Source organism: Dermacentor andersoni, chromosome 4 (genome assembly GCF_023375885.2).
Source record: "Dermacentor andersoni chromosome 4, qqDerAnde1_hic_scaffold, whole genome shotgun sequence".
Taxonomy (NCBI): domain Eukaryota; kingdom Metazoa; phylum Arthropoda; class Arachnida; order Ixodida; family Ixodidae; genus Dermacentor; species Dermacentor andersoni.
Genome location: NC_092817.1, coordinates 39,592,475 through 39,612,936, shown reverse-complemented (window position 1 = coordinate 39,612,936; position 20,462 = coordinate 39,592,475). Strand labels below are relative to the sequence as shown.

Genomic DNA, 20,462 nt, shown 5'->3' with positions numbered 1-20,462 from the left:
CTGCGTGTGATGCTTGCGGATGCGAGGAGGACATTGACCAGTTATTGTGCCACTGTCCTCAATTTCAAGCACAAGGACAATCTTTGTCCAGTACATTGAGGAAATCAGATGATCGTCCTCTGAGTGAACACACAGTACTATAGAGCACCGTCCCCACCGATCATCGGCTCAGAAGGCAGGGAAGGCACTTTTGTGCTTTCTCAGAAAGTCTGGTTTGCGCGAGCGGCTTTGACAAAAGTACTGTCCGTGCACGTCACTATACTCTCTCTCTCTTCTCCCTTTCCCCAGCGTAGGGTAGCCAACCAGACTCTTGACTTGTTAACATCCCTGCCTTCTCTCTCTCTCTCTCTCTCTCTCTCTCTCTATATATATATATATATATATATATATATATATATATATATATATATATATATATATATATATATATATATAAATATCCACGCTGATGGTTGCGTACGCGCTTGTTTGCGGACACCCAACGCAGGGTCGCACGTGATTCTCGCTCAGAAACGCGGTCGTCCTTCGCTCGCCAGCCGCCAGCGTTGGCGGTCGCGTAGGAAGGCGAAGGTCGCTTGGCTTGGGCGACTCTCCCCCACAAGGAGATGCACTCCAAAAGTGGCGATCAAAGGCCGCCTCAGCATAGTTGTGATATATAAGGCAAGGTGCAAGTCTGCTTGTCTCGCACGACATCAATTTCTCCTTACTTGTCGTTAGCAAGCCCGTTCACATTCCGAAGGGTAGAACGCGCCACAGCACCGCGTGTTATGTCTGGTTTACTACTGACCACGAGGTGGCGAGTTCGATACCCGGCCCCGAGATCGCGTTCCAATTGCGAGATCTAAGAACGCTCGTCCACCAAGCTTTTGGTGCAACGTAGTGAAACCCAGGAGGTCGAATTCAGTCTGGAATATCTTCACCGTGGCAGCGTCTGTCGCAGCCATCGTGCTGTTTTTGTTTGTTCAAGCCCATCAGTCAATATCAGTCAGCCACCTTTGCGTAACCTGCTGGGAAACTTGTAAAAAGCAGCCGGCTTCAATCTCTAAGATACTAGTGAGGGAGAAAAAGAAAGAGAAGAAAAAAGGCAGGGAGGTTAGCCCGATTGCAGATGGTTTTCTATACCCTAAGCATGGAGAGGGGAAGGGAAAGAAAAATCTAGCAAGAAAGAGAATTCGGGTGATGCGCGCGCATGCGCAAGAGAGATAGCGGCACTTCCTTCGAAGCAGACGACGAAACGTGAGCACGACCGCGCAGTCCGCAAGATGTCTGTTTTTCTTGATGCCGAATTCTTTTCGATGAACTTTTCAACACCTTGTAAATGTTTTGCACGATTACTTTAGAGTCCGCGGCATGTGCGCAAGGAACGCGCACGAACGGAGAACAAAAGTTACGTACCTTATTGGGGCGAATATCGGATGTGAAGCAGCGTCGTTTCTCGTTTCTTAAATCTATATTTGCCACAAAGCCCGGCCCCGAATTCACAAAGCTTTTCGTTCGAAAGTGCTGTTTGCAAATGGCCGGCCGCCTTCGCTAATGACATGTTCAACATCGCGACTGGCCACCATGAACTCTTAGGCTACAGCTTTAGCGTTAGAACCTTTCTTGTGCGCGCATGAATATGGGCCCGGAGAGGAGAGAACCCGCGACCTCGCACCGAGCCGCCGTGGCGGATACGCTCGCGTTCCCTGCTACGCCTTCTGTTAGGCATAGTTTCCAACACGGCACATGTCGGCAGAGAAAAAGAGAAATGTACATACATATCTGGAGAAAGAGAGTGAGAGAGAGGAAAGGCACACAAGGGGATTTATTCTCTTAGCTGCAGAGAGAGATAGAGGGAGAGAGAAAGAGAGAGAAAGGCCTTACTGCGGCACACCACGGGGTACAAAGACGACGGCGGCACATCCGGATGCGAGAGAGCTATATACTGTTGGGGGCCAGGCGCGTAGGCAAGCAAGGGACTCGCTGCTGCTACGCCGGCGGCGTGTGGGCGCGGCGACTCAACGCGCGGGCCGGCCGGACTGGCCGCGGCCACGCCGCTGAACTCCTCTCCCGGAGTGCCGTACCCGACCGGCCGGGTCGCCCAATTGCCTCCTCCTCCTCCTCCCCCTCCTTCTTCTTGTACCCCGCACGGTCATCATTGCCCACACGCCGCGCGATTGCCAACGCGGCGAGACCGCAGACCGCCGCCGCTGCGCGCTCAGTTTAGCTGCTGCTACGCGCCCGAGACGCTATTTGAGACGCGGGCCGTCGCAATGAAAAAGACATTTGGTGGCAGACCGCCCTCCGCCGACGCTTTAGGCTGGTTCCGCCTTTTCGTTTCGTCGTTACGCGGTCGCCTCGTCCGCCATTGTTTAAGCGGAAGAACCGCGGAGCTCGCGTGGCTCGTCTAAGAGCCTGCTCCCGCCCCCCTTAGCCTCCGCTCACACACACACACACACACACACACACACACACACACACACACACACACACACACACACACACACACACACACACACACACACACACACACACACACACACACACACACACACACACACACACACACACACACACACACACGCGCGCGCGCACACACACGTTTCCTGCGCACCACGGCGATGTCGCGGTCACGAACTCCTCTTCGCTGGTTATGCGCAGCAAAAATAAGTAGAAAAGTCGAAGCGCGGTGCACACAGACACACCCGTAAGTGCCCGGTTCTTGATGAGATGACCACAGGTTTCGAACTACCTACGATGATGCACGAAGAAAGAGAAATAGAAAGAAAAGAGCGCTATGATTGTCTGCGCTTTGTTTTCGCCTAATGCGTCGTGATGGAGTTTCAAGCTGCGTACATACAATACATCGCATCGTCACAGCGCGCCCCCGTCTTGTGGTCCCAAGACGCGGGCGTTCAGTTCTATGCCGGTCTTGTGAAGGCGAGATAGCCCTTTCTTGCGATCTTATACGATCTCACCGGTTAAGTATATATACGCAGAGCATCTCCGTCGTGCCAAAACGACCGCATCAGCAAATATTGCCACGAAGGCGCAGTTTCTGTAGAATCAATGGCGCCACGAATACAGAGAGTATGTCGCGGAAACGCAAAAGTTTGCACGAGACAGCAATCGGATTGCGATGAACTCGCTAAAACGGCTTACTTAATATGTCATGCCTAAACTGTCCCTAAGGTTTACCCAGATATATACAGAAAGGGATATCCCGCTTAAAGCGTCACCCTTAAGCTACCACGAAAATTTATGAGTTGTACGCCCGAAGAGGACGTTCAGTGCCTCATCCGACTCCCTATCAACGCTTTAGGAACAAATTGAATATAACACACAGGAGGTATGTGCGCTTTCTTCTCTCTCTCCTTCTTTCTTTCTTTTGTTTTTCAGCAAGGCAAGGATAGCTTCGCATTCATCATAGCAAAGCAGCAGAGACCGTGCACCACGTGTCTGTTCGCGCCGCATTTCTGAAACATTATTCCCTCATTTGCATAACCATGCGTATAACTCACAGCGCGAAAGAAACATCGTTCAACGCTGTGGGCGTTTCTCGCGCTTTGGTTTAGCTCTTCTCGACATGCACGGTTCTCTATGTTAGTAATAGTCAAGCAAAACCAACAAGCTCAGTCTTCCACACAGTTAGGTGTGACGTATTGGCCCACGCCGGTATTCAGCACGCCATTTCTTGTCGCGAAAGTTTTCAGCCAACAACAACAACCACTAAAAACAACAAACAAAATGGTGAAATGTCACGTCATAAATTACTAGGGAAAAAAAAGGTACATACGCTTCCTCAAAACATGTTAGCCGTAGACGCCCCAACTGTTTCGCATACCTTTCATGCCTGCCTGGACATTCAAGCAAGAGGTGACGTTGCACGCGTACGTTGCGCCAACCACATTTTTTTTTTTTCCTGCAGAGCGCGAACGGCGTGTTCCAGCTTGCAAAGTCCGGTGTTTACGACTCACTGTGAGCTGAAAAAACTGTGCTGTTATACATGCGGTGCTAGGCGGACAGTGTTTCGTTCGTCGCGTAGACTACAAATAGCTGTAACAGTCGAAATCGGATATCTCGAGCCCACATATAACGAATTATTGTCTATAACGAAACTCAGTAAAATCCCCACGAGAATTTTTGTATAAAGGTTTGATTTCATATATCGCGTTACATATATAACGAACTTCTTTGTGATTCCCTTCAGGTTTGATATATCCGAGTTCGACTGTAGTACATTGGCCATGTCTTTAGAGCCGCACAGCCTGTCGCAGGTAAACGTTCTTACCGTATGTTTGTGCATGTACAGTGTTCCGTACATGATTCACTTCCCCCGACTCCCGCCTACTTTTGGGGTGGGGGCGGATTAACTACCTCTCCCAACTCTCATAGAGTTCTCGTGAAAATCAGGCTTGGTATCCAATTGAACCTCATTGCAAAGTATCGAAGGCAACAAAAGATATGCAGAAAGACAACGAAATTTCAACAAGCACTTTCGTAAGAGAAGTCACTAACTTTGTCTGTTATACGCACGGTCCGGAGACCTATATTTCGATACCACAGCCACCTATTACTTAAACCTACAATTCACGGAGCATCAGTTTTTTTTTCCTTCTTTCATGTCCACGGCGTAAACTAAGGCGCTGTACGTTTAGTACACTGTTCTTTCTTTAAAAATTATTGTTTAAACAGTCTACAGAAAGCTTTATATCTTTTACTCAAAGTCTGCAGAATGTCTATAGGACTTCAGCCATACACGTTTCGTCGCCTATAATGTCGACAGGTTTCATTAAAAAAGAACTGCTTGGACACTTATGAACCACAATTATAGACAGTAAACCGCCTCGTAAACCACAAATGTCCATGCAAAACAAGTTTTACTTGATGCAGTCGAAAGGGCCCATTTATAAGAAAGCAAAACAGTATATTCGATGTCTGTATGGTACTTCAATCCACTCTTACAGGCGCACACAGCCTTCGCGCTTGTGGTCATATTTTTTTTTTCACAATAGTTTGAGAGAAGCTTTAGCAGCATCTATCGATGGTGAACGGCTTGCAAGCCAACAGTATACATCTTATGCAGGCAAAAAAGAAAAAAAAATGGCATAATGCTAAGTATAATAACCGCTCGGTTCTACAGAGCGTTTCTACAAGACACACATCGCATTTTGACACGCGATACCAAAAAAAAAAAAACACATAAAAGCACTCGCGAACTCCTTCACTCGGCCGGCCTTTCAATTAACGGCGCAATTAGGAAACGCGCGAAGCATCGCTTCCGCCGTCCTCGTCTATACGCGCCACATAATATACGCCAAGTTCGGCTCGCGCGGAGCAGGCATCCAAGATGATGACTTTAGCCACAACACAACATCGCAACGCCTTCGCGCGCATCCTCACCGCAGGGTGGGCGGCAAGTGGGAGGGGGGGGGGGGCAACTCAAGCGCGCTCGTACTCTATGAAGGGAGGCTCACGCGCGTGGCTGAAGGCACTGCGGCGGCCGAGTGACGTGAATACTAATTTTTCGAGTTAATCGGCGAGAGGCTTTGGCGTCAGCCGACCGCCGCTCGCGCCACCACAAGCCGACGCGGAACCATTTTTCAAGGCGGGCGGACGGACGGGGCGCTCTCCGAAAAGACGCGAGCGAGCTCCTCAGGAACAGCGCCGCCTCGCCCCCCCCCCCCCCCCCCTCAAGTCATCTGGCTCTCTCCAAGGAAGCTTCGAACGCGTCCGTCGCCGCAGCTAGAACCAGCGGCCGAACCCGATCAATCACCGCAGGGCAGGAACAGACGAACAACGCCGCCAACAAGAAGAAAACTGTAGCGCTGGTCTCACCGCTGCACAGCCTGCCGTGCTCATATTCCGCTGCGAGCAATTAGCCAGAGTGCATTATGCCGTATATAGTAGGAGCGGCAACGCCGGCGTGGCTCTATCAAAACTGAAGCCGCTCGCGGCATTAGCGTCTCCTCTCGCGCGCACCGACGAGAGCCGAGGCAACGAAAGATGGGCTCTGTGTAAACCAGTCATCGCGTTGTGCCGGGGCAGCCTCGCGAAGCTCGCTAAAAGGGCCGCTTTATGGCCGGCTGGAGGCTTAAAGCCTCCGCGGGAGCACTTTATATACACTACCCCAAAAACAAGATTTTTTTTTTTACCGCAGCCCCATGTTTGTCTCTCTTTCTTTCCTCTTAGGATGGAAGATTGCAAAGTTCCAAACAGCACTTCTGTTTCGTCCGGTTTTGAGGGAAGTTTAGGAGCGTTGTTCGGAGTTTCTGCCTAATAATGAGAATGAACGGGGTAGGTGTTTTCGGATTCGCGGTGCCACGCATTGCCGAAGCCTCGCCACTGGTCAACGTGATGGCATACAGTTCCGGACGCCGGATAAGCTTCGAGAGAACGTCGGGATGGCATTGAGTTAATATATAGCGGACCGACGAAGTTAAATAAGTGAAAGGAAAAGAACTGGAAGAAGTGAAGGTGGGGGCAAGGCCGGAACACGAAACAGCGATGCTCTGGTGGTCCATTTGCCGAAAGATTTCTGGGCAAAATTAGGGACGCGGTTATAAGCTGCATTATAGCGGCTTATATAATGGCCTGCTAACTTGCTTCGGAGTAAATGTTTAGCGAAATCAAATAGTTTGGATGTTTCTTTTTTTTTTTTTTTTTGAAGTATTAAAAAGAGAGACAAACAAAGGAAAAGCGGCACGTAAATATAAAAATCCGGTTTGCTACCGTGCACGTGGAAAAGTGAAAAGAAAGAAAGCAGAGAGGTAAGTATCGCAACAGAAATCAGCGCGCAAGAAACCGACACACGTCACTATCACAGCCTGTGTCGCAGGTCCATGGACCGTAGGAGGCGAACTATAGCCCTTTGGCTGCCTTTAGCGCGGATGTCCGTTGTGACCACTGTCCAAGTATCTTTTGCTCTGACAGTGGCCGGCTGTCCAGTGTTTCTAACACGGTACAGGGAACCTGCGCCTCCTCGTTAAATGTTCTGCTAGAGCTAATATCGTCACTTTCTGTTTACGAAGAGCGAAGTCTTGTTAAGCCTGGAAGTGACGCACTCTGCCTGTGGTAAGAAAACCTTCTACAAGAATGCAGCTACGAATTTCGCACAGCGATTACTGGGACAAGCTTCAGCAAAATGAAGGTAAAACACGTAGACACTCAAAGATGAGTTGGGATAGCAATAAGCATTCCTGAACACTTCCCATTATCTACCGGTTATTTCATTCACAAAAGTCATCGCTAATTTGAAGGCCTTTCTTTCTTTTCTTTTTCTTCATTTTCAACGTTTCAAAATTACAAGTAATCTTGATCTTAACTTGGAAACCTGTCAGGGGGAAGCAGAAGAAAGCTAAATGTTATGATAAAGAAGAAACCTTACAGCTACTGGGAAAACCAAAAACTATTACGATGAGCCAATACCTTTAAATAATAAAGCAATAATTAATAAGTACCGCAATTTCTGCTATTGCCTTTGTTCTTTCTTTATTATTATTTTTCTAACACATGCACACCAATTTGTTTTTTTTTTTAATATTCGTCTCACCTTCTTGTTACCGACTCTTGGTATTTCAGTGTCGATGCTTTTTCAGTTGTGTCTAATCCCAGAAAGTGCTGCATGACCATGCTGTTTTGTAGCTTTGTGTGTGTTTAAAACTATACTGACAGTCCAGGCGCATTTATGAAAAGCACTTTATTTTTGCAATGCTCTTATCACCTCACGATATCGCCTTTTTTTTCACATTATCATCATCTTTTTGTCCCCTGCATGACCGAGCACCTCTATACCAGCGTTCATCAATTACCCTTTTCTTGCGCTCACGACACCCCCACGACTGCCCTCAGATCCCTTGTGATCGCAATTTGCTCATTTTATAACTCCTTGCTTTGCAGACTTGTCGGCGACAAAAATAGTCGCCAACATCCAAGTTAAGTCAGCTAAACTCGTTTCCTTATCAACTGTTTCCTGCTATAGAGGTGGCGAGTCAGGAGAGGGCTGTCTTAGTGTTTGCCTCTGTACCACAAATTCCGCAACGCTGCGCTGTAGTATCCCGAATCAAGTCGGCAGTGCAAACGGCAACTGCAACGTGACGACAATACCGTCATTGCTATTCAGGAGACGCCACAAAGCGGCGGTACTGGCTGGTAATTGATCGCGTGCTCAAGCCTCGCGTTCTCGGTGCGACTGTCGCCACGCCATGGTGTTTCCTATAGCTTTTTCCCTATAGCGCGCCACAATGAATTGGCTAGAGCAATTCTGGTAACATGATATCCACGGCGTGAGCAAATACAAACGCAAGGAAACTCGCAAAGGACGAGCACGTGGTATACGTTGTGTTGCCTTGTTTGCGTAGGCAATCAAGTTAACGTCTCTCCCTCTCTCTCTCTCTCTCTCTCTCTCTCAAAATGAAATTTCAGTATGCGGTCTACTCTCTTAGCGCTTATAAGAGAGAGAGGGAGATGTGAAATATCAGCATACTTCAATGATTGCTCTCGCCCATTTACTGCAGCAGCAGCAGGCTCTCACGGCGGATGCGACCATCTTCCCACGGACAACTTGATGACCTCTTTTGAGTACCGGAAGCGGATCTCGAAGGCATTGCATTTTTGTAACTACAGGAGCCAGAAGCAATAAAAAAGCCAGAAATACGTCACGACCGCCATCTTTTAGACATCATCTATTGTATTGCTTCCTGTGGCCTCAGATATACATGCACAGACAACACCGTTCTCAGTCTAAATTAACCCCTTCAATCCGAGTGTACACGTTTGCATACGCTTTTTATTCTGAGCCCACACCAATGTGGGATACATGGTACTTTATTAACGATCGTTTTACCTTTACTTGGTGTCGGAGAGTACTTGCTCGCAGCGAGTATTTGTCTGTTTTATATAGTGCCTTGAGCTGCCACAAAAACGCACCGCAGCTACCATCGCTGTTATTCTGTTTGCGATTTCTTTTTACGTTCTCTTGCCGCCGCATCCTTCATGAGCTTTAAATCATTTTCACGAACTGAATTTATTTTTCCTAAAACTTAACACTATACGTTCGTAAAATCGTAGAACGAGCCAGAGCTCGCAAACTATACGACACATTTCAGCCACCCTAAATTAACTGGTCCAGAGGCCCAATAACGGAAAACAACATCCTTGGAAACTCGCCTACGCGAACATCAGCGCGATCCACTATGAAGGCGCTGCTGCGTTACTTAAAAGACACGGGACTTTGTGACAAACTGCGACTGCACACTGTGTGACGTAGGATTGGACGATGACACTGCGTAACACTACGAACGCCTTCGCAGACTGCGCGACAGTGCCCACAGAAACAGTTCTGTACCGTGTGCCTGTACCGCGTGTGTGTGCGTGCGTGTGTGTGTGTGTGTGTGTGTGGTTTTTTTTAACTTCTCTCTCTCTCTCTCTCTCTCTCTCTCACCTATCGCAACTTTATGCACCTCCCCAGTACAGGGTAGCCGATGGATAAAGGTTAACCTCCCTGTCTTTCCTTTGCCTTTCGTTCTCTCTCTCTCTCTCTCTTTCTGGAGAGCTGACAGGCTGTCGTGAAGAAATAGCAGATGACAGCAACATTGCAAATAAAAAAAAACCGACAAGAAGCTCGCCCTATATATACACAGTATAGGTATGTCTATTTCTCTTTTTTTTTTTCTGAAGAAGTGACGCGCCAATTATCATTTTGCAAAGTGTAATTGACGAACGACAGTCGGCAATTTTAGCTGAGACTCTCTGACGTCTTACCTTGTGTAAACTGCTTTTTAAACTCCGAAATATCCGCGCAAGACACCTGCAGTTCGAGCACACATCGCGCTTAGGTCGTGTATGAGGAGGAAGGTTTAGGAGTGAAAGGCAAGTCCCTGTGAGGCGTGTCGTCTGGTCGAACAAGTTGGACACAAAATGAACGAGAAGAAAACGTAACCGTTGCTGGTCCGATATCCACTATATAGCGAGGCAGCATCGAATGTCTCTGTCACACACATGTCGAACTCAAAGCTATATGTGGCCTGCGGGTCCGTTAAGGCATCTCGGTCGCTAACGCAGCTCTGGCGGCGGTGCTCTTCCTCGGTTTTAAAATGGAAATTGACAATATCTATGCGGATTCGTCGCGTGACACCTCCAAATTTGTACGCCCCCCCCCCCCCCCCCCCGTATCCCTCTACTGTCTGCGCCTCGGCAAAAATACTAAGTGACGGCGCTCCCTACGTGTAGTTGAACGAAATAGCTGTATAGTTATTTACTATAGTCCAGGAGCAGCGAGTGAATTTCAAATTCAAAAACGCAGCGCCAAACGCGCCGTATATATATATATATATATATATATATATATATATATATATATATATATATATATATATATATATATATATATATATATATGCTGTGAATTTCAGTCGCCGACGACGTTCTCAATGCAAACAGAAATAACAGTGCGGGGCCTAGTTCTTTTATTCTATCTGCTAGCAGTCTTTCATCGTCGTTGTCTTATCGTGTGTGTAGTAGCTCGTCACTTCTGCACGTCAAAACGTCACGCTTTTATATTAAACGTCACTCAGGACTACTCGCGCGTTAGAATCGCTAGATTTGGTAGGCAGCGAGAGCGCGGAGCAGAGAACGGGCACTTCACATTACCGCACGTTAGTCGATACCTCGTTCCTCGAGGCTAGGGGGTAAAAAATTTCACCTGTCCAAAATGTGACCGTTTCCGTGCGAGCGCATTTTATTAGCTGTACGACACTTCAAACGGTAAATGTTCGGTCTACTTTTGAACTGAACAAACAAAAAAAGGAAGAATCCTTAGCGTTATGAAGTACCGCTGTTCGCAAACGTCATGTCTCACTCAACGCTATATAGTCTCTCAACATTAGTGCGGAAACGCGACACGTCATATTACCTTCTTGCTCCCATGCTGTGTACGAAGTAGGTCGTGTGCCTATACTGCCTTGTCTATGTATGCATATAATACTCAGCTTCGTGCTCCTTTTTTGTATGCGTGTTGTTATTCGCATTATTTCTTCAGCGCTATACATATATTAAGGGTGTACGAAATTCGAATAGTTTTAATAACGCATCGAGTGTATTTCTATTCGCTTAGTTGCCCGAATCAAATAGGTGTAATGCAGGAGTGTGCTGAACGGAGCTGGTCGGTGCATGTTAAAGGGAATCGAACAGAACAAAAGACAGGACGTATACGTATGCTGTATACGTATAGACAGCAAAGATACATCGCTGTTTCTGTCATCTATACGTATTATACACGTGAAACTCGAGCGCTGTGTTTGCAGTCTACACTGTATGTCCTGCCTTTGGCGCTGTTGGATATTCTCCGACTATTTAATATTTGAAACATGAACGATTTATTAAATAGTTTTGGAGTAATTATCACCGGCACGCAAGTACACGAAAGAGGAAAAAAACCTAAACATTGAGGCGTTGATTTCTTCTGCTTTCCATCCTTGTATTGGTAGCCCAGACTTTTGTACCCCTGTGGGCAAAATATGGGTATTGGGGCGATGTCGCTGTACAATGCTCGCTCGACACTGAAGTTCTTTTGTTACCAATCTGATGTCATTATGCTATGCTTCAGGGCATCGCATTCTGTCGCGACGATTTCTGTTGGCCATGCTCTCCATGGCTCTCTCTGTCAATATATATATATATATATATATATATATAGTACTTGTCCTTTAGAGTCGCCACATTATAATGTACGTATTTCTGGAAGATAATTCTATGCAGACGGAATGGAAGGCTAAAAATGACTAGAAATTATAATGGGAATGTTATGAGCACTGTACCCAAAGAAGTAGGAGGTCACAAGTGCCGCTCTGTGCTTACCGTTTCTTCAGTAAATAAGCTAGTACCACAAAATTAAGCGTAAGACCGTCCTCGCGCCACTGCGATGTGTCTTAACTGTCTTAATGTAACTATAGCTTGCAAATAAAATTAAAAAAAGGAAACCTGTATAGGTTACCTGGGCAAGTGACCGATTAACTTCCCCGTTAGGGATTTTAATGCGTTAGTCGCATATAAATCAATTTCATCGTTTTAATAGATCGCGCTCAGTCGAGCGACAGTGGGCAAAGCGTGCCCAGATAAAATGATCCTCTCAATGTTTGATTAATCAGCTCTGCGGTCGTCGAACAGCGCGTGTCACCTGCGGCTAAGTCGTCCGTCCATTCTGGAAAAAAAAAGCAGCGATTAAACTGGCGTTACGCGTGGCGTTCAAACGGAACAACGCGCAGGCCCATAGGTTAACCGAGCTCGTTACTCTTCTCTCAAGTATCGTAAACTAGCTGTGGGATATCTGTACATGCATGTCATTTTAAACTCGTCCGTTTTATTATCGCGTCACCGCCTCATCTCTGGCAAGTTCGCATGGCAACTAGATAACTGTGAATACCGCGACGCTATAGCCCGTTACCAGGACATAACAGCCTTATAAAGAAAACACGGGAGAGTGCAAGAAAGTGGGGGCGTTTCTCTTCGCGTTTCATTCTTCCTATTTTTTTTCTCTCTCTCTCTCTATCGAGCAGTCGATTAGTGCACCTATGTCAACTCAGTGTTTCGTTATCGTAATGTCCTGCGCACGGGAAGGACGGAAGTCTTGCCAGTATTCAGAATATTTGTAATTGTTGTAGTCGTGGTTATTGCATGCTGTTGTTAATCAACGCAAGATAAATTGAAAGACACGCTATATTACAGCCGGCCATACCAAGACACCAGCTGAGAATGATACTTTCCCCGTACAAGAGATAAACACATACCAGAGACCCATAAATACATATACTAAGCCTGAGAACTGGTAGCAGTGCCAACAATGACACAGCGTTCGGTGGCCACAAACTAACATGGGCCAGCACTGGGCCTACATTGGCCATGCTTCGTATGCTGCCAGAGATGGCATTAAGAGTGACAGACGAGAAAAGGCGTTTTGTAAACCCCACTATACCGCTAGCCTCGGTTTCAAACTGTACGCGGTCTATTTGCGCAATGCGTAGCTCTCTTTTCGAGACGTCGTGCACGTAGAATAACAGAAGCTATTAACTATAATCAATTAAGGGCTGCTCATTAGTCGGCTTGCAATTTATAACCGAAGCCCCTGCTGTTATTCTGAAAACAGAGGATCACGCAAGACCACGAATTGTCTCTCGAAGGGCCGGTGTATCCACAAAAAAAAAAGATAATAATAATAATAGTAATACCAAACAAATAAGATAGCAAATACGAAAGATAACTAATGTGGACACGTTCTCCAAGGCTTGCTGCATAATCCGAGTGCTGCAAGAACAAACAGCTCAAGTACGCAAGAGCGAAAGAACATAATCACTTCAGAATCGTGCTCTTTGCGGGTGGCACAGTGATATCAGCGGCTACAGCCACACTGTGGAACGCCGCAACGCATTTTTGCCTATGTATTGATAGTCTACGAGAGGATTCTTTTCCATTACGGGTTTCAACAGCGAATTACATTCCGAGACGTAAATGAAAAAGATAAGCAAATCACTTCATCTCGTTACGCTGACGCTGCTCGGGCAAGAAATGACGTGCGCTCATCTTCAAATTTGCTGCCGAGCAGGGTCCTTGACAATATAGGGACCGCCTGCAAAAAAATAAAAATAAAAAATAAAACAAAGAAAAACAACCGAAGTGGTTTCTGCCTTTGTATCTTTCCGTATATCCAGCACGGTATAAGCTACTTATTCGAGCGGATGGGTCGTCCTATAGCTGTTGCGCAACCAGCGGCTTTACTTTGCAATAAAGTTTATGAAAAGCGATCCTATAATCATGCCCGAAATATAGAGAGACCACAAAAGCGACAGAATTCGCGATGATTTTTCGAATCGACATTTCGAAAACACCAGCGACGTACGTATGTACGGCACCGCGTCTGCTTGAGATGCCATAATTTTTTTACATTTACGAAGAGAAAGTGAAAATGGAGCGACTCCAAACTATAGCAGCGTTGCAACGTACACACGTAGTTCGGCCTTTCTTGCTGTTTCTGAAGCATCCGTAATGCGCGTTTAGACGCATGCCGTCTCCACGACGCGTTGAAAAAAAAAAAAAAAATTAAACGCGTCGTAAGCACTCCGTTCTTCTGCATTAAAACTCGCACCCCGCCTCCTCAAACGAGTGGAGGAGTTCTATGCATTGAATTTCCACACATCGGGTTCGTTATTCTTACCTTTCTTTCTTTCTTTCTTTCTTTCTTTCTTTCTTTCTTTCACTTTCTTTCGTTTTGCGGATGAAGGAATGGAGAAACTATTATCCAGGATACTACACCAAGAAACTATCATTTCGTGTGTAAGACTTGTTTTCTGTGCGCGATATCATTGCAAAATGAAAACGTTTGCTCCCGTTATTACTGTTTATTTATTTATTTATTTATTTTTTATCTGTTTCCTCTCTGAACTTAACCAGACTGAACGCAAATAGGAGGTCACTTTCACGTAGCTAAATGACCCGAGTCAGACATGCTCGCTCAAAGTCATATTCGTTGGCTGTCTAATCACAGCCAGCAGGAACCTCGCGTGCTGTGTAGCGCGAAACTAACTGCGCAATTTCAGTGTGACAAACTGTTATTACGCTACGTAGCCGGCTTTCAGCGAATAACGTGTATATAGCCTCGGTAAATACTAAGATATTTCTACTTTAATGCACGGCTACCTGAAATGGAAACCTTTTGTCGCCATGTCTTGTAGAAACATCACCGCTGTTCGACGTTGTCTCGTCTTGGTAGAGCTAGACTTGAGAAAAGCGTGGGACGTCTGTTTCTACTCAGACGCATATAGTTAATTGAAGAGAAAGAAGAGAAGGCAGGAACATTTTCGTTTTGTGACCTTCTAGGAGACATTTTTTTTTTTTTTTTACGAGCTTCAGAACTTGTGTCACCGTTGCCGTTGTTCCCCTCTCTTCTTCGCTTGCAACATTTGCGTCTTTTCGTGCGCACCTGCCAAAATCAGGAGATTGGCCCGCGCCTACTTCTGGTGCCCAACATCTGCTGAATTAAATATCTACATCACGTGAAAATATACACAGATAATAAAAAGAGAAAGCTAGGCCATGGCTAAATGCCCCTATGTCTATATGAGTGACAGATATGTCCCGCATGTCTATGTGGCATATGTCTGGATGGCATATGTTTTATACGACATATGTGCCACATATCTATGGCATATGTCCCATATGTATACGTATATATTTATTTTACGAAGACAACCACTTGTTTTCCTCTCTACGTATATAGGCAATTTTTTTGTAGCTTCACCAAATATTTAAAAATTGCCTGTGGCAGATAGCCCAATTCTTACCCTTGGTCTAAATTACTCCATGAGGCGGCCATTACCTTACAAGAAATCAATATGCTTAATTGAATAATTAGAATAATTGCGCTAGTTCACTTTTTAATTAATTAATTTACAGCACATACTTTATTTCAACCTACGAATTATAGACGGTGAGATCGCAAAACGTATCCACTTGGAGCGATTTCTCAGGACTGCACCAGTTTTGAGTCTAATTTTCAAAGTGCCTGACGAAATGTGTTGGCGTTCCAGTTACATTATTCAGGATAACGGTGCTTTACGCATTGAAGCGCAAAAGTAACTGGAACACCATTGTATTTCGTAGGACGGTTGGAAAATTAATACCTCGAAGATGGTGCAGTCAAGAGAAATCGTTCCCAAGTGGATACGCCTTGCTAACTCACTATATGCAGTGCGTAGATTAAAACATGTGCAGTAAACTAATAATTTGAAATATTAATTAGCATAAGTACGCTATTGTTCAATTAAGAAGTTTGATTTCTAGTATAAGTGAGTGCTGCCTTATCGTGTAATATAGATAAAGGGTTAGAATTGTACTATCTGCCACAGACAATTTTTGAAGACTTGGTGCAGGTAAAAAATAATAATAATAACACACACTGTAGATGGTACTGTGCTGTCCCTGTCTTCCATCCTTGTATTCAGTTGTCGCATTTTTTAATGAAAGTAGACGCGTTATGAACCATTAAGATATGTATATACTATCGACTATGGATGAAAACAGATAGACAACGAAGACGAGAAGTAGCATTGCAAACTTATCAAAATGGGCAGCTCTACGGGCAGCACAATAAATGTACAGCACACGGTATGCATACAACCCTCTCTGAAAGTTTCCATACAATTCAGTGCTGAACCAGACGTTCTTAGTGCTATTCCTGTTGCGGTGCTCTCGTTCTGGATGACTAAGAACCAGCACTCTAGAGCTGGGGAGTGCTGGCTGGTCTAGTTGTAGAACCGTTCGAACGCCAGAGCTATAACACGGCTCTGCAGGGTCAAACGGCCTGGAATCATTTGAGAGGAACTGCACGGTGTTTGTACGCAGAATCGCATCTGCGCGCATCTTAAAACATCTCAAGGCCGAAACGAAGGGCTTCCCGCTTTAGCGCGACAACCAGTAAGGAGATGTAACCAGTAACGCTTGAAATCGTTAGGACATTCACGGTCACCTTGACGGAGACAAATCCCTCGTGCTGATGGCAGCGGGCCATTGGATAACTCGCGAATATTTTCTCTTTTTCTTTGATAGCGATCGTTCTTTTTAACCAGCAGCAGGCGCCTGCGCTTTCGCGATGTACATACAGCCGACGCCAAACCCCACTGGACCACCAAACAGATTCACCAGACCCGTTAAAGCCGGTCTCGAAGGCCCAACTCCAGTGTTCGATGTGTCGGGCATCAGCTGGCTCAATCGTATACGAACGAGCAAACTGGCAGCGCAGCTAAGTGGCCGCCACGGTCGGCGGCCAACGCACCTTGTTCGTCCCTTGGGACGAGACAAGGGACGTTCGGTCGACGCTCTCGCACAAACTATTGAACGCACTCGCTCGCTGCGTAGAATGATAAAAGTAATGAGATTAAACATGCAGCGCGTAGCCCGTCGTGTATAGCTGCCGCTCTAGTTTGGCTCACCCCTGGCCAATTACAGAAGTCGCTCTTGCATAACGCCTCGGGCGGCCCCGCGAAATCCGGCGTCGTTCTGTGAATAGGTTTGCTGAACCGAAGAAGCCCGGGGGAGGCGGGCTTTCGAGTTTAATTAAGACTCGCTCCTGCTGCTTCGCCGGTGGTGCGTGTTTGAAGTAAACTCGCCAGCGGCAAGAAAGCTATGCGCTCGAGCTGTTGCGAAAGGTAGCGATATATTCGGTGTGGCACGGACTCTTGGGTATTTTGTCCGCCCAAGCGAACATTCCGTTTGATTACAAAGCTACCGAGTTGTTTTTCTTTTTTTCACCCCGCTGAGGGTGCAAGCGTAAGCTGGGACTGTACTCCTTGTGTTCGGTATCTCGTTAAAAACAGCTATCGCACCGCCGCACTCTCGTGTTCTATGTCTTGTGCTTTCATCATTAGCTGGTCGACATGCGGCAAATATTGACCGACATCGGGTATATGCGGCACAGTGTAGCGTCTAATGAGGAACGGAGGTTGCGCGACATCATACTACTGTAATCAGAATGTGAGATTTTAAGTTGTGATTACAAGGACAATTATCGGGGTTAGTGACCCGGAACGCCACAGTGTCTGTGCTTCGTGTTTCCGCTGTCACACACTGTGACACTCAACTGAGCATGGAAGTTTGTGAAGTTCTTTGCGCAGCTGTGCAAACATTAGCAACCAAACCAATTTACTGCACGAACTTTCTCCCAGACAAATGAAAGTGCGAAGCCGCTGTCGCTGCGAAGAATAGTTGACACCATGGGCCGTCCAGGACTCTTCCCGAAGCCGTAATTGTAGGCGGGTTGGGTTTCCCACAGTTTCTGGGGCGAGAACGGTGGGTCGGGTGATGCACAACGCGAAACATTGGGCGGGGAGTATAGACCTTGAGGCATTATTCTGAATATTTTAAGTCCACTTTCGCAAGTTTCAGTTTTTGAGAGACAAGCGGCAGCACTGGTCACACGACGAAGTCTCGAAGGCATCGATGCTACGTCGAGCGTGATTTGTCATGTTAACCACATAGGACTTGGCGCTGGAAGACGCGCCTTAACATTTTCAAACGAGGGTAGTGAGCGCGCCGTCGAGTGGTATATTTATTATTTTTTTTAAATTGCTCTTCCGTCGTTATTGTGGTGTGCACCGCTGTGCGAGAGAGCTGACTCAACAGCTAGGAGACGAAGCCAAGTTGAATTGTCAATATCAAATTTCTGACTGCATCACGAAGGGACACGCTTTCCGGCTAATTTGTTTTTTTTTTAAATAAAGATTCGGCTCTATGCTGAAGTGTGCACAGCAATTTCATAATTGTTCGGAGAAGGGACAAACTTCCAGCCAATGCAATGTTCCCTTGGTTGTGAAGAACTCGGGTTCCCTAAACATAAACGTTCGTCTTGAACTTCTTTAACAGTTTTCGTTGACGTTCAGAAATAATAGTAGAGAGACAAGAACGAGGTAAAAAGAAAAAAAAAAGAAAACATTTAGTGGCGTCTTCTGCCTGCACTCACCGGAAGATGAGGAGACGACCCGACGAGAAGAAGCCGGCGACGTCCGGGACACTTCGGAAAGCGTCGTAGTACGTCCGGAAATGCACGGAAGATAATCCGAGGAACGGTGGTCGCTGCAGAAAGAGCCGGTGGCAGGAAGAGAGCGCGGCCCGTGGGAAAAAAAGACCGACGCCCGGCGTCGTCGACAAGGCGCGTGATCCCGGCACCGGACGGAAACACAACGCCGTCCCGTTGCCAGCACCCTCCACCACCTCAGACTAAGGGGGAGGTCCTTCTCCTGCGTTCGAAACAGCGGATACCACTGGCAGCGGAGGTCACTGGAGACGCGCACAAGCCAACAACATCCTTGCTGGGGAAGCTGATCACGCGCGCAGCGCGATCGGACTTCGACGACCGATCCAACGACGACGGCAGCGCACGACGACCACTTCGATGCGGGCTGCTCCGGCTGCGGACCACATCCACAGAGCTGCGCTGACTGGGGCGCACTGAGGCCGGCTTCCATTGAGGAGTCGCTCGGCGCATGCGCGTGGCAAGGAGGTTTGAAAAGGAGGAGGAATAGGAGGAGGAGGATAGGCCGAGAGGGAGAGTTGGAACTGCGCATATCCCCCAAACAGAGCGCGGGCGCGCGCGCGAACACGCGCCTGGCGCACAGATTCCTCCTCTCCAGCGCACGTTTCCGCCGGCGCGGCGGCACTTTTGTCCGGCGCCCGGATCGCCTGCACCGCTTCTCTCTGCACATTTCGTCTTCTTTGTCTCTTCTTTCGATGCAGGATCCGCTAAATCTCTTCCCCGCAGCTCCTCCCTCCGGTGCCATCCCTTTTGTTGTTTCTCCTCTCTGCCGTCGTACGCTCACTTCTCCACGCCGCTGTCCTGCGTGCTCTCCCCCTCAATCCCCTTCGCTCTTTCATTCGTTCTTTCATTCTTCGCGGTGCATGACGTCCCCCCGCCGCCAACCGTCCCGAGTGCGAAGCCCCCTGTTGCCCCGAGGACGCACGTTGAAACGGCCTCGGCGCAGCTAGAAGAGACCTGTTGGGGAATAGCGTGCGGTGTTTTACTTCATCCCCCCCCTTCCCTTTCTGTAGGAAAGTTTGCTCCTCGTGAGAACAGCTCGAAGCGAGAAATTAAGAAAGAAAGCCTGCAAGTCCCGTATAATTAAGTCCGTGGATCTTCATTTAGATTTAGACATACACGCCGACACAGAAGAGTACGCTGATATGAACCCGACCGGATGATGTAAGCAAATCATCTTGTCATGGGAACGTACGCCTGAATGTCTCTCGCACCCGACAGGTCGATTGTAACAAAGCATACAGACGTTCGAAACTTTCAACGCGTTAAAAACATGGACGCTGCTGAATAATTCACAAGTAGCTACACCTAGGAAGATCGAGCAGCTACATCGAACGGAGTCCGACTAATAAAATGTTTTTTTTAAACATGGAGAGAGAGGAGAAGAGGCAAGGAGGTTTTGCCAGATACGAGTCGGGTTTGCTACCCTGCAGACGAAGGAAGGGAAGGAGATGTGGGGAGAGTCGCAAATCGTGCTCACAAATCAGATGCGTGAAGCTTGATTCTCGCTGCCTATACGGCCTGTTCGTGGACTTCAGAAAACGGACCAGCGCACTCTAACGCATGCATCCGTCGTTGCTACTGTGCTAGCGTATTTTGCTGGGACGGCTGTCGCTGTGACAGAAGGGAAAATGTATAAAAGAAGAGACTGTGTAAACATCAGTACAACGAAGTCTACACTACACCGATGTCCTTGTACGCTCTGTACAAATTAATTGTCTTGTATGTGCTGTGTACAATTGTCCACGAAGCGAATCTTGAATACATCGCTCTTTGCTGATGCATTACATCACGCCCATGCAAGGTCCGTTTGACAATGACTACAAGACGCAATAAAGGCCAGTATACTTACAAGGCCACTCAATGCCAGCGAACTCTGTCGCCTTAAAGATCCATGAGCCAAACC

At 47.0% G+C, this 20,462-nt stretch overlaps 1 protein-coding gene across 1 annotated transcript in view; it reads right to left on the bottom strand.

The window, feature by feature from the left end:
- LOC126536964 (uncharacterized) overlaps positions 1-18,990 on the bottom strand; it is a 223,152-nt gene extending 204,162 nt beyond the window's left edge. Inside the window, exon 1 of the mRNA XM_050184042.3 lies at positions 18,485-18,990. The gene's annotated coding sequence lies outside the window, so the exon portion shown is untranslated. The remainder of the gene's footprint in view (positions 1-18,484) is intronic.
- Between the last annotated feature and the right edge of the window lie 1,472 nt (positions 18,991-20,462).